The sequence below is a fragment of the Megalopta genalis genome, unplaced genomic scaffold (assembly GCF_051020955.1).
Source record: "Megalopta genalis isolate 19385.01 unplaced genomic scaffold, iyMegGena1_principal scaffold0419, whole genome shotgun sequence".
NCBI classification, from domain to species: domain Eukaryota; kingdom Metazoa; phylum Arthropoda; class Insecta; order Hymenoptera; family Halictidae; genus Megalopta; species Megalopta genalis.
The window spans coordinates 156,224-166,176 of NW_027476488.1; positions in this window are offsets into that span (position 1 = coordinate 156,224).

Below are 9,953 nucleotides of genomic sequence, written 5' to 3' on the forward strand. Positions count from 1 at the left end.
TGATTTGAAGCTAAATCATGTGATTCGCTTGGATTTGAAGCCAACTCGTTTGCTTCGGCTGCATTTGAAGCTATATCACTTATATCTCATTTGTTTGAAGCTAAATCATTTGTTTCGCATGGATTTGAAGCAAACCTTCTGCACAGGCATTGATTTGAAGCTATATCGTGTGTTTTGCATGGATTTGATGCTAACTCGTTAGTTTCGACGGCATTTGAAGCTATATCACTTATATCGCAAGTATCTGAATCTAAATCATTTGTTTCGCATGGATTTGAAGCTGAGCCTTCTACTTCGTATCGATTTGAAGTTAAATGATATGTATCGCATGGATTTTGAAGCTAACTCGTTTGATTCGTCAGCATTCGAAGCTATATCACTTATATCCCAATTGTTTGAAGCGAAATCATTTGTTTCGCATGGATTTGAAGCTAAACCTTCTGCATCGCATTGATTTGAAGCTAAATCATGTGATTCGCTTGGATTTGAAGCCAACTCGTTTGTTTCGGCTGCATTTGAAGCTATATCACTTATATCTCAATTGTTTGAAGCAAAAATATTTGTTTCGCATGGATTTGAAGCTAAACCTTCTGCACAGGCATTGATTTGAAGCTATATCGTGCGTTTTGCATGGATTTGATGCTAACTCGTTAGTTTCGACGGCATTTGAAGCTATATCACTTATATCGCAAGTATCTGAACCTAAATCATTTGTTTCTCATGGATTTCAAGATAAGCCTTCTACCTCGCATTGATTTGAAGCTAAATCATGTGTATCGCATGGATTCTGCAGCTAACTCGTTAGTTTCGCCTGCATTAGTAGCTATATAACTTAGATCTCAAGTATCTGAATCTAAATCATTTGTTTCACATGGATTTGAAGCTAAGCCTTCTACTTCGTATCGATTTGAAGTTAAATGATATGTATCGCATGGATTTTGAAGCTAACTCGTTTGACTCGTCAGCATTTGAAGCTATATCACTTATATCCCAATTGTTTGAAGCTAAATCATTTGTTTCGCATGGATATGAAGCTAAACCTTCTGCATCGCATTGATTTGAAGCTAAATCATGTGATTTGCTTGGATTTGAAGCTAACTGGTTTGCTTCGGCTGCATTTAAAGCTATATCACTCATATCTCAATTGTTTGAAGCTAAATCATTTGTTTCGTATGGATTTGAAGCTAACTCGTTTGTTTCGCATGCAGTTGAAACTATATCACTTATATCGCAAGTATCTGATGCTAATTCAGTTGTTTTGCATGGATTTGAATCTAAACCTTCTACATCTCATTGATTTGAAGCTAAATCATGTGTTTCGCTTGTATTTGAAGCTAGCTCGTTTGTTCCGTCTGCATTGGAAGCTATATCACTTATATCGCAAGTGTTTGAAACTCAATAATTTGTCTCGCATGGATTTCAAGCTAAACCCGCTACATCGCATTGATTTGAAGCTAAATCAAGTGTTCCGCTTGGATTTGAAGCTAAACCTTCTACATCGCATTGATTTAACGCTAAATCATGTGTTTCGCTTGGATATGAATCTAACTCGTTTGATTCGTCTGTATTTGAAGCTATATCACTTATAACCCAAGTATTTGAGTCTAAATCATTGGTTTCGCATGGATTTGAAGCTAAACCTTCTACATCCCATTGATTTGCTGCTAAATCATGGGTTTCACATGGATTTGAAGCTAATTCGTTTGTTGCGCATGCAGTTGAATCTAAATAACGTATATCACAAGTATTTGCAGCTAAACCATTTATTACGCATGGATTTGAAGCTAAACATTCTACATAGCACTGATTAAAGCTAAATCATGTGTTTCGCTTGCATATGAAGCTAACTCGTTTGTTTCGTCTGACTATGACGCTATATCACTTATATCGCTAGTATCTGAAGCTAAATCATTTGTTTCGCATGGATTTGAAGCTAATCCTTCAACATCGCGTTGATTTGAAGCTAAATCAGGTGTTTCGATTGGATTGGAAGTTAACTCGTTTGTTTCGTCTACATTTGAAGCTGTATCACTTATATCGCAAGTATCTGAAGCTAAATCATTTATTTCGCATGGATTTGAAGCTAGACCTTCTACATCGCATTGATTTGCAGCTAAATCATGTATTTCGCACGGATTTGTATCCCAATTGTTTGAAGTTAAATCATTTGTTTCGCATGGATTTGAAGCTAAACCTTCTACAACGCATTGATTTGAAGCTAAATCATGTGATTTGCTTGGATATGAAGCTAACTCGTTTGTTTCGTCTGCATTTGAAGAAGTATCACCTATATCTCAAGTGTTTGAAGCTAAATCATTTGTTCCGCATGGATTTGAAGCTAAGCCTTCTACTTCGTATCGATTTGAAGCTAAATGAAATGTATCCCATGGATTTGAAGCCAACTAGTTTGATTCGTCTGCATTTGAAGCTATATCACTTATATCCCAAGTGTTTGAAGCTAAATCATTTGTTTCGCATGGATTTGAAGCTAAACCTTCTACATCGCATTGATTTGAAGCTAAATCATGTGTTTCGCTTGGATTTGAAGCTAACTCGTTTGTTTCGTCTGCATTTGAAGCTATATCACCTATATCGCTAGTATCTGAAGCTAAACCATTTGTTTCGCATGGATATGAAGCTAAACCTTCTACATCGCATGGATTTGCAGCTAAATCATGTGTTTCGCATGGATTTGAAGCTAACTCGTTAATTTCGCCTGCATTTGAAGCTATATCACTTATATCGCAAGTATCTTAATCTAAATCATTTGTTTCGCATTTATTTGAAGCTAAGCCTTCTAGTTCGTATCGATTTGAAGTTAAATGATATGTATCGCATGGATTTTGAAGCTAACTCGTTTGATTCGTCAGCATTTGAAGCTATATCACCTATATCCCAAGTGTTTGAAGCTCAATCATTTGCTTCGCATGGATTTGAAGCTAAACCTTCAACATCGCATTGATTTGAAGCTAAATCATGTGTTTTGCATGGATTTGATGCTAACTCGATTGTTTCCCCTGCATTTGAAGCTATATCACTTATATCGCAAGTATCTGAATCTAAATCATTTGTTTCGCATGAATTTGTAGCTAAGCCTTCTACTTCGTATAGATTTGAAGTTAAATGATATGTATCGAATGGATTTGAAGCGAACTCGTTTGATTCGTCTGCATTTGAAGCTATATCACTTACATCCCAAGTGTTTGAAGCTAAATCATTTGTTTCGCGTGGATTTGAAGATAAACCTTCTACATCGCATTGATTTGCAGCTAAATCATGTATTTCGCACGGATTTGTATCCCAATTGTTTGAAGTTAAATCATTTGTTTCGCATGGATTTGAAGCTAAACCTTCTACAACGCATTGATTTGAAGCTAAATCATGTGATTTGCTTGGATATGAAGCTAACTCGTTTGTTTCGTCTGCATTTGAAGAAGTATCACCTATATCTCAAGTGTTTGAAGCTAAATCATTTGTTCCGCATGGATTTGAAGCTAAGCCTTCTACTTCGTATCGATTTGAAGCTAAATGAAATGTATCCCATGGATTTGAAGCCAACTAGTTTGATTCGTCTGCATTTGAAGCTATATCACTTATATCCCAAGTGTTTGAAGCTAAATCATTTGTTTCGCATGGATTTGAAGCTAAACCTTCTACATCGCATTGATTTGAAGCTAAATCATGTGTTTCGCTTGGATTTGAAGCTAACTCGTTTGTTTCGTCTGCATTTGAAGCTATATCACCTATATCGCTAGTATCTGAAGCTAAACCATTTGTTTCGCATGGATATGAAGCTAAACCTTCTACATCGCATGGATTTGCAGCTAAATCATGTGTTTCGCATGGATTTGAAGCTAACTCGTTAATTTCGCCTGCATTTGAAGCTATATCACTTATATCGCAAGTATCTTAATCTAAATCATTTGTTTCGCATTTATTTGAAGCTAAGCCTTCTAGTTCGTATCGATTTGAAGTTAAATGATATGTATCGCATGGATTTTGAAGCTAACTCGTTTGATTCGTCAGCATTTGAAGCTATATCACCTATATCCCAAGTGTTTGAAGCTCAATCATTTGCTTCGCATGGATTTGAAGCTAAACCTTCAACATCGCATTGATTTGAAGCTAAATCAGGTGTTTCGATTGGATTGGAAGTTAACTCGTATGTTTCGTCTACATTTGAAGCTATATCACTTATATCGCTAGTATCTGATGCTAAATCATTAGTTTCGCATGGATTTGAAGCTTCACCGTCTACATAGCATTGATTTGAAGCTTAATCATGTGTTTCGTATGGATTTGAAACTAACTCGTTTGTTTCGTCTGCATTTGAAGCTATATCACATATATCCCAAGTGTTTGAAGTTATATCATTTGTTTCGCATGGATTTGAAGCTAAACCTTCTACATCGCATTGATTTGCAGCTAAATCACGTGTTTCGCTTGGATACGAAGCTAACCCGTTTGCTTTTCCTGCATTTGAAGCTATATCACTTATATCGCATGTATATGATGCTAAATCATTTATGTCGCATTGCATTAAAGCTAAGCCTTCTACTTCGCATTGATTTGGAGCTAAATTATGTGTTTCGGTTGAATTTGAACCTAATTCGTTTGTTTCGCATGCAGTTGAAGCTAAGTCATGTATAAAACAAGTATATGATTCCATACTATACGTTTTGCATGGATTTGAAGCTAAACCTTCTACATCCCATTGATTTGCTGCTAAATCATGGGTTTCACATGGATTTGAAGCTAATTCGTTTGTTGCGCATGCAGTTGAATCTAAATAACGTATATCACAAGTATTTGCAGCTAAACCATTTATTTCGCATGGATTTGAAACTAATCATTCTACATAGCACTGATTAAAGCTAAATCATGTGTTTCGCTTGGATATGAATCTAACTCGTTTGTTTCGTCTGCATATGAAGCTATATCACTTATATCGCTAGTATCTGAAGATAAATCATTTGTTTCGCATGGATTTGAAGATAAACCTTCTACATCGCATTGATTTGAAGCTAAATCATGTGTTTCGCTTGGATTTGAAGCTAACTCGTTTGTTGCCCCTGCATTTGAAGCTATATCACTTATAACCAAAGCGTTTGAAACTAAATCATTTGTTTCGCATGGATTTGTAGCTAAACCTTCTACATCGCATTGATTTGCTGCAAAATCATGTGTTTCGCATGGATTTCAAGCTAAACCTTCTACATCGCATGGATTTCAAGCTAAACCTTCTACATCGCATGGATTTGAAGCTAAACCTTCTACATCGCATTGATTTGAAGCTAAATCACGTGTTTCGCTTGGATACGAAGCTAACCTGTTTGTTTCTCCTGCATTTGAAGCTATATCACTTATATCGCATGTATATGAAGCTAAATCATTTATGTCGCATTGCTCTGAAGCCAAGCCTTCTACTTCGGATCGATTTGAAGCTTAATCAAGTGTTTTGCATGGATTTGAAGATAACTCGTTTGTTTCGCCTGCATTTGATGCTATGTCATTTATATCGCAAGTATTTGAAGCTAAATCATTGGTTTCGCATGGATTTGAAGCTAAACCTTCTACATCCCATTGATTTGCTGCTAAATCATGGGTTTCACATGGATTTGAAACTAATTCGTTTGTTGCGCATGCAGTTGAATCTAAATAACGTATATCACAAGTATTTGTAGCTAAACCATTTATTTCGCATGGATTTGAAGCTAAACATTCTACATCGCTCTGATTAAAGCTAAATCATGTGTTTCGCTTCGATATGAAGCTAACTCGTTTGTTTGGTCTGCATTTGAAGCTATATCACTTATATCGCAAGTATCTGATGCTAATTCAGTTGTTTTGCATGGATTTGAATCTAAACCTTCTACATCTCATTGATTTGAAGCTAAATCATGTGTTTCGCTTGTAATTGAAGCTAGCTCGTTTGTTCCGTCTGCATTGGAAGCTATATCACTTATATCGCAAGTGTTTGAAACTCAATAATTTGTCTCGCATGGATTTCAAGCTAAACCCGCTACATCGCATTGATTTGAAGCTAAATCACGTGCTCCGCTTGGATTTGAAGCTAAACCTTCTACATCGCATTGATTTAACGCTAAATCATGTGTTTCGCTTGGATATGAATCTAACTCGTTTGATTCGTCTGCATTTGAAGCTATATCACTTATAACCCAAGTATTTGAGTCTAAATCATTGGTTTCGCATGGATTTGAAGCTAAACCTTCTACATCCCATTGATTTGCTGCTATATCATGGGTTTCACATGGATTTGAAGCTAATTCGTTTGTTGCGCATGCAGTTGAATCTAAATAACGTATATCACAAGTATTTGCAGCTAAACCATTTATTTCGCATGGATTTGAAGCTAAACATTCTACATAGCACTGATTAATGCTAAATCATGTGTTTCGCTTGCATATGAAGCTAACTCGTTTGTTTCGTCTGAATATGACGCTATATCACTTATATCGCTAGTATCTGAAGCTAAATCATTTGTTTCGCATGGATTTGAAGCTAAACCTTCGACATAGCATTGATTTGAAGCTTAATCATGTGTTTTGTATGGATTTGAAGCTAACTCGTTTGTTGCCCCTGCATTTGAAGCTATATCACTTATATCACAAGCGTTTGAAACTAAATCATTTGTTTCGCATGGATTTGAAACTAAACCTTCAACATCGCATTGATTTGAAGCTAAATCAGGTGTTTCGATTGGATTGGAAGTTAACTCGTTTGTTTCGTCTATATTTGAAGCTGTATCACTTATATCGCAAGTATCTGAAGCTAAATCATTTATTTCGCATGGATTTCAAGATAAGCCTTCTACCTCGCATTGATTTGAAGCTAAATCATGTGTTTCGCATCGATTTTGAAGCTAACTCGTTTGATTCGTCTGCATTTGAAGCTATATCACTTATAACCCAAGTATTTGAAGCCACATCATTGGTTTCGCATGGGTTTGCAGCTATACCTTCTACATCCCAATGATTTGCTGCTAAATCATGGGTTTCACATGGATTTGACGCTAATTCGTTAGTTGCGCATGCAGTTAAATATAAATAACGTATATCACAAGTATTTGTAGCTAAAACACTTATTTCGCATGGATTTGAAGCTAAACATTCTACATCGCACTGATTAAAGCTAAATCATGTGTTTCGCTTGGATATGAAGCTAACTCGTTTGTTGCCCCTTCATTTGAAGCTATATCACTTATATCACAAGCGTTTGAAACTAAATCCTTTGTTTCGCATGGATTTGAAGCTAAACCTTCAACATTGCATTGATTTGAAGCTAAATCATGTGTTTCGATTGGATTGGAAGTTAACTCGTTTGTTTCGTCTACATTTGAAGCTGTATCACTTATATCGCAAGTATCTGAAGCTAAATCATTTGTTTCGCACGGATTTGAAGCTAAACCTTCTACATCGCATTGATTTGCAGCCAAATCATGTGTCTCGCATGGATTTGAAGCTAACTCGTTTGTTTCATCTGCATTAGAAGCTATATCACTTATATCCCAAGCGTTTGAAGCTCAATCTTTTGTATCCCATGGATTTGAAGCTAAACCTTCTAAACCGCATTAATTTGAAGGTAAATCATGTGTTTTGTTGGATTTGAAGCTAACTCGTTAGTTTTGCCTGCATTTGAAGCTATATCACCTACATCCCAAGTGTTTGAAGCTCAATCATTTGCTTCGCATGGATTTGAAGCTAATCTACTTCGCATCGATTAGAAGCTTAATCATGTGTTTTGCATGGATTTGAAGCTAACTCATTTGTTTCGGCTGCATTTGAAGCTATATCATTTATATCGCAAGTATTTGAAGCCAAATCATTTATGTCGCATGGATTCGAATCTAAACCTTATACATCCCATTGATTTGAAGCTAAATCATGTGTTTCGCATGGATTTGATGCTAAACCTTCTACATCGCATGGATTTGAAGCTGAACCTTCTACATCGCACTGATTTGTAGCTAAATCACGTGTTTCGCTTGGATACGAAGCTAACCCGTTTGTTTCTCCTGCATTTGAAGCTATATCACTTATATCGCATGTATATGATGCTAAATCATTTATGTCGCATTGCTTTGAAGCTAAGCCTTCTTCTACTTCGCATTGATTTGAAGCTAAATTATGTGTTTCGGTTGAATTTGAACCTAATTCGTTTGTTTCGCATGCAGTTGAAGCTAAATCATGTATAAAACAAGTATTTGATTCCATACTATACGTTTCGCATATATTTGAAACCTAGCCTTCTACTCCGCATTGATTTGAAGATAAATAATGTGTTTCGAATGTATTTGATGCTAATCGTTCTTCTTCGTATTGAGTTGAAACTAAACCATTTGTTTCGCATCGATTCTAAAATAAGACTTTTACTTCGCATTGATTAGAAGCAAAATCATGTGTTTCGAATGGATTTGAAGCTAACTCGTTTGTTTAGAATGCAATTGAAGCTAAATCATGTATATCACATGTATTTGAAGCTAAACCATTTGAATCGCATGGATTTGAAGCTGAGCCTTCTACTTCGCATTGATTTGAAGCTGAATCATTTGTTCCGCATGAATTTGAATCTAACCCGTTTGTTTCACATGCAGTTGAAGCTAAATGATGTATATCAAAAGTATTTGAAGCTGAACTATTTGTTTCGCATGGATTTGAAGCTAAACCTTCTAAATCGCAATGATTTGGAGCAAAATCATGTGTTTTGCATGTATTTGATGCTAACTCGCCTGTTTCCCCTGCATTTGAAGCTATATCAGTTATATCGCAAGTATCTGATTCTAAATCATTTATTTCGCGCGGATTTGAATCTAAATCATCTACATAGCATGGATTTGCAGCGAAATCATGTGTTTCGCATGGATTTGAAGCTAACTCGTTAGTTTCACCTGCATTTGAAGCTATATAATTTATATCTCAAGTATCTGAATTTAAATCATTTGTTTCGCATGGATTTGAAGCTAAGCCTTCTACATCGCATTGATTTCAATCTAAATCATGTGTTTCGCTTGGATTTGAAGCTAAACCTTCTGCATCGAATTGATTTGAAGCTACATCATGTGTTTTGCATGGATTTGATGCTAACTCGTTTGTTTCCCCTGCATTTGAAGCAATATCACTTACATCGCAAGTATCTGAATCTAAATCATTTGTTTCGCATGAATTTGAAGCTAAGCATTCTACTTCGTATAGATTTGTAGTTAAATCACGTGTTTCGCTTGGATACGAAGCTAACGCGTTTGTTTCTCCTGCATTTGAAGCTATATCACTTATATCGCATGTATATGATGCTAAATCATTTACGTCGCATTGCTTTGAAGCTAAGCCTTCTACTTCGGATCGATTTGAAGCTTAATCATGTGTTTTGCATGGATTTGAAGATAACTCGTTCGTTTCGCTTGCATTTGATGCTATATCACTTATATCGCAAGTATCTGAAGCTAAATCATTTGTTTCGCATGTATTTGAAGCTAAACCTTCTACATCGCATTGATTTGCAGCTAAATCATGTGTTTCGCATGGATTTGAAGCAAACTCGTTGGTTTCTCCAGCATTTGAAGCTATATCACTTATATCGCAAGTATCTGATCATAAATCATTTGTTTCGGATGGCTTTGAAGCTAAGCCTTCAACTTCGCATTGAATTGAAGCTACATCATGGGTTTCGCATGGATTTGAAGCTAACTCGTTTGATTCGCATGCAGTTGAAACTATATCACTTATATCGCAATTATCTGATCTTCAATACTTTGTATCGCATGGATTTGAAGCTAAACCTTCTGCATCGCATTGTTTTGAAGCTAAATCATGTGTTTTGCATGGATTTGAAGCTATCTCGTTTGTTTCGGCTGCATTTGAAGCTATATCACTTATATCTCAAGTGTTTGAAGCTAAATCATTTGTTTCGCATGGATTTGATGCTACAACTTCTAC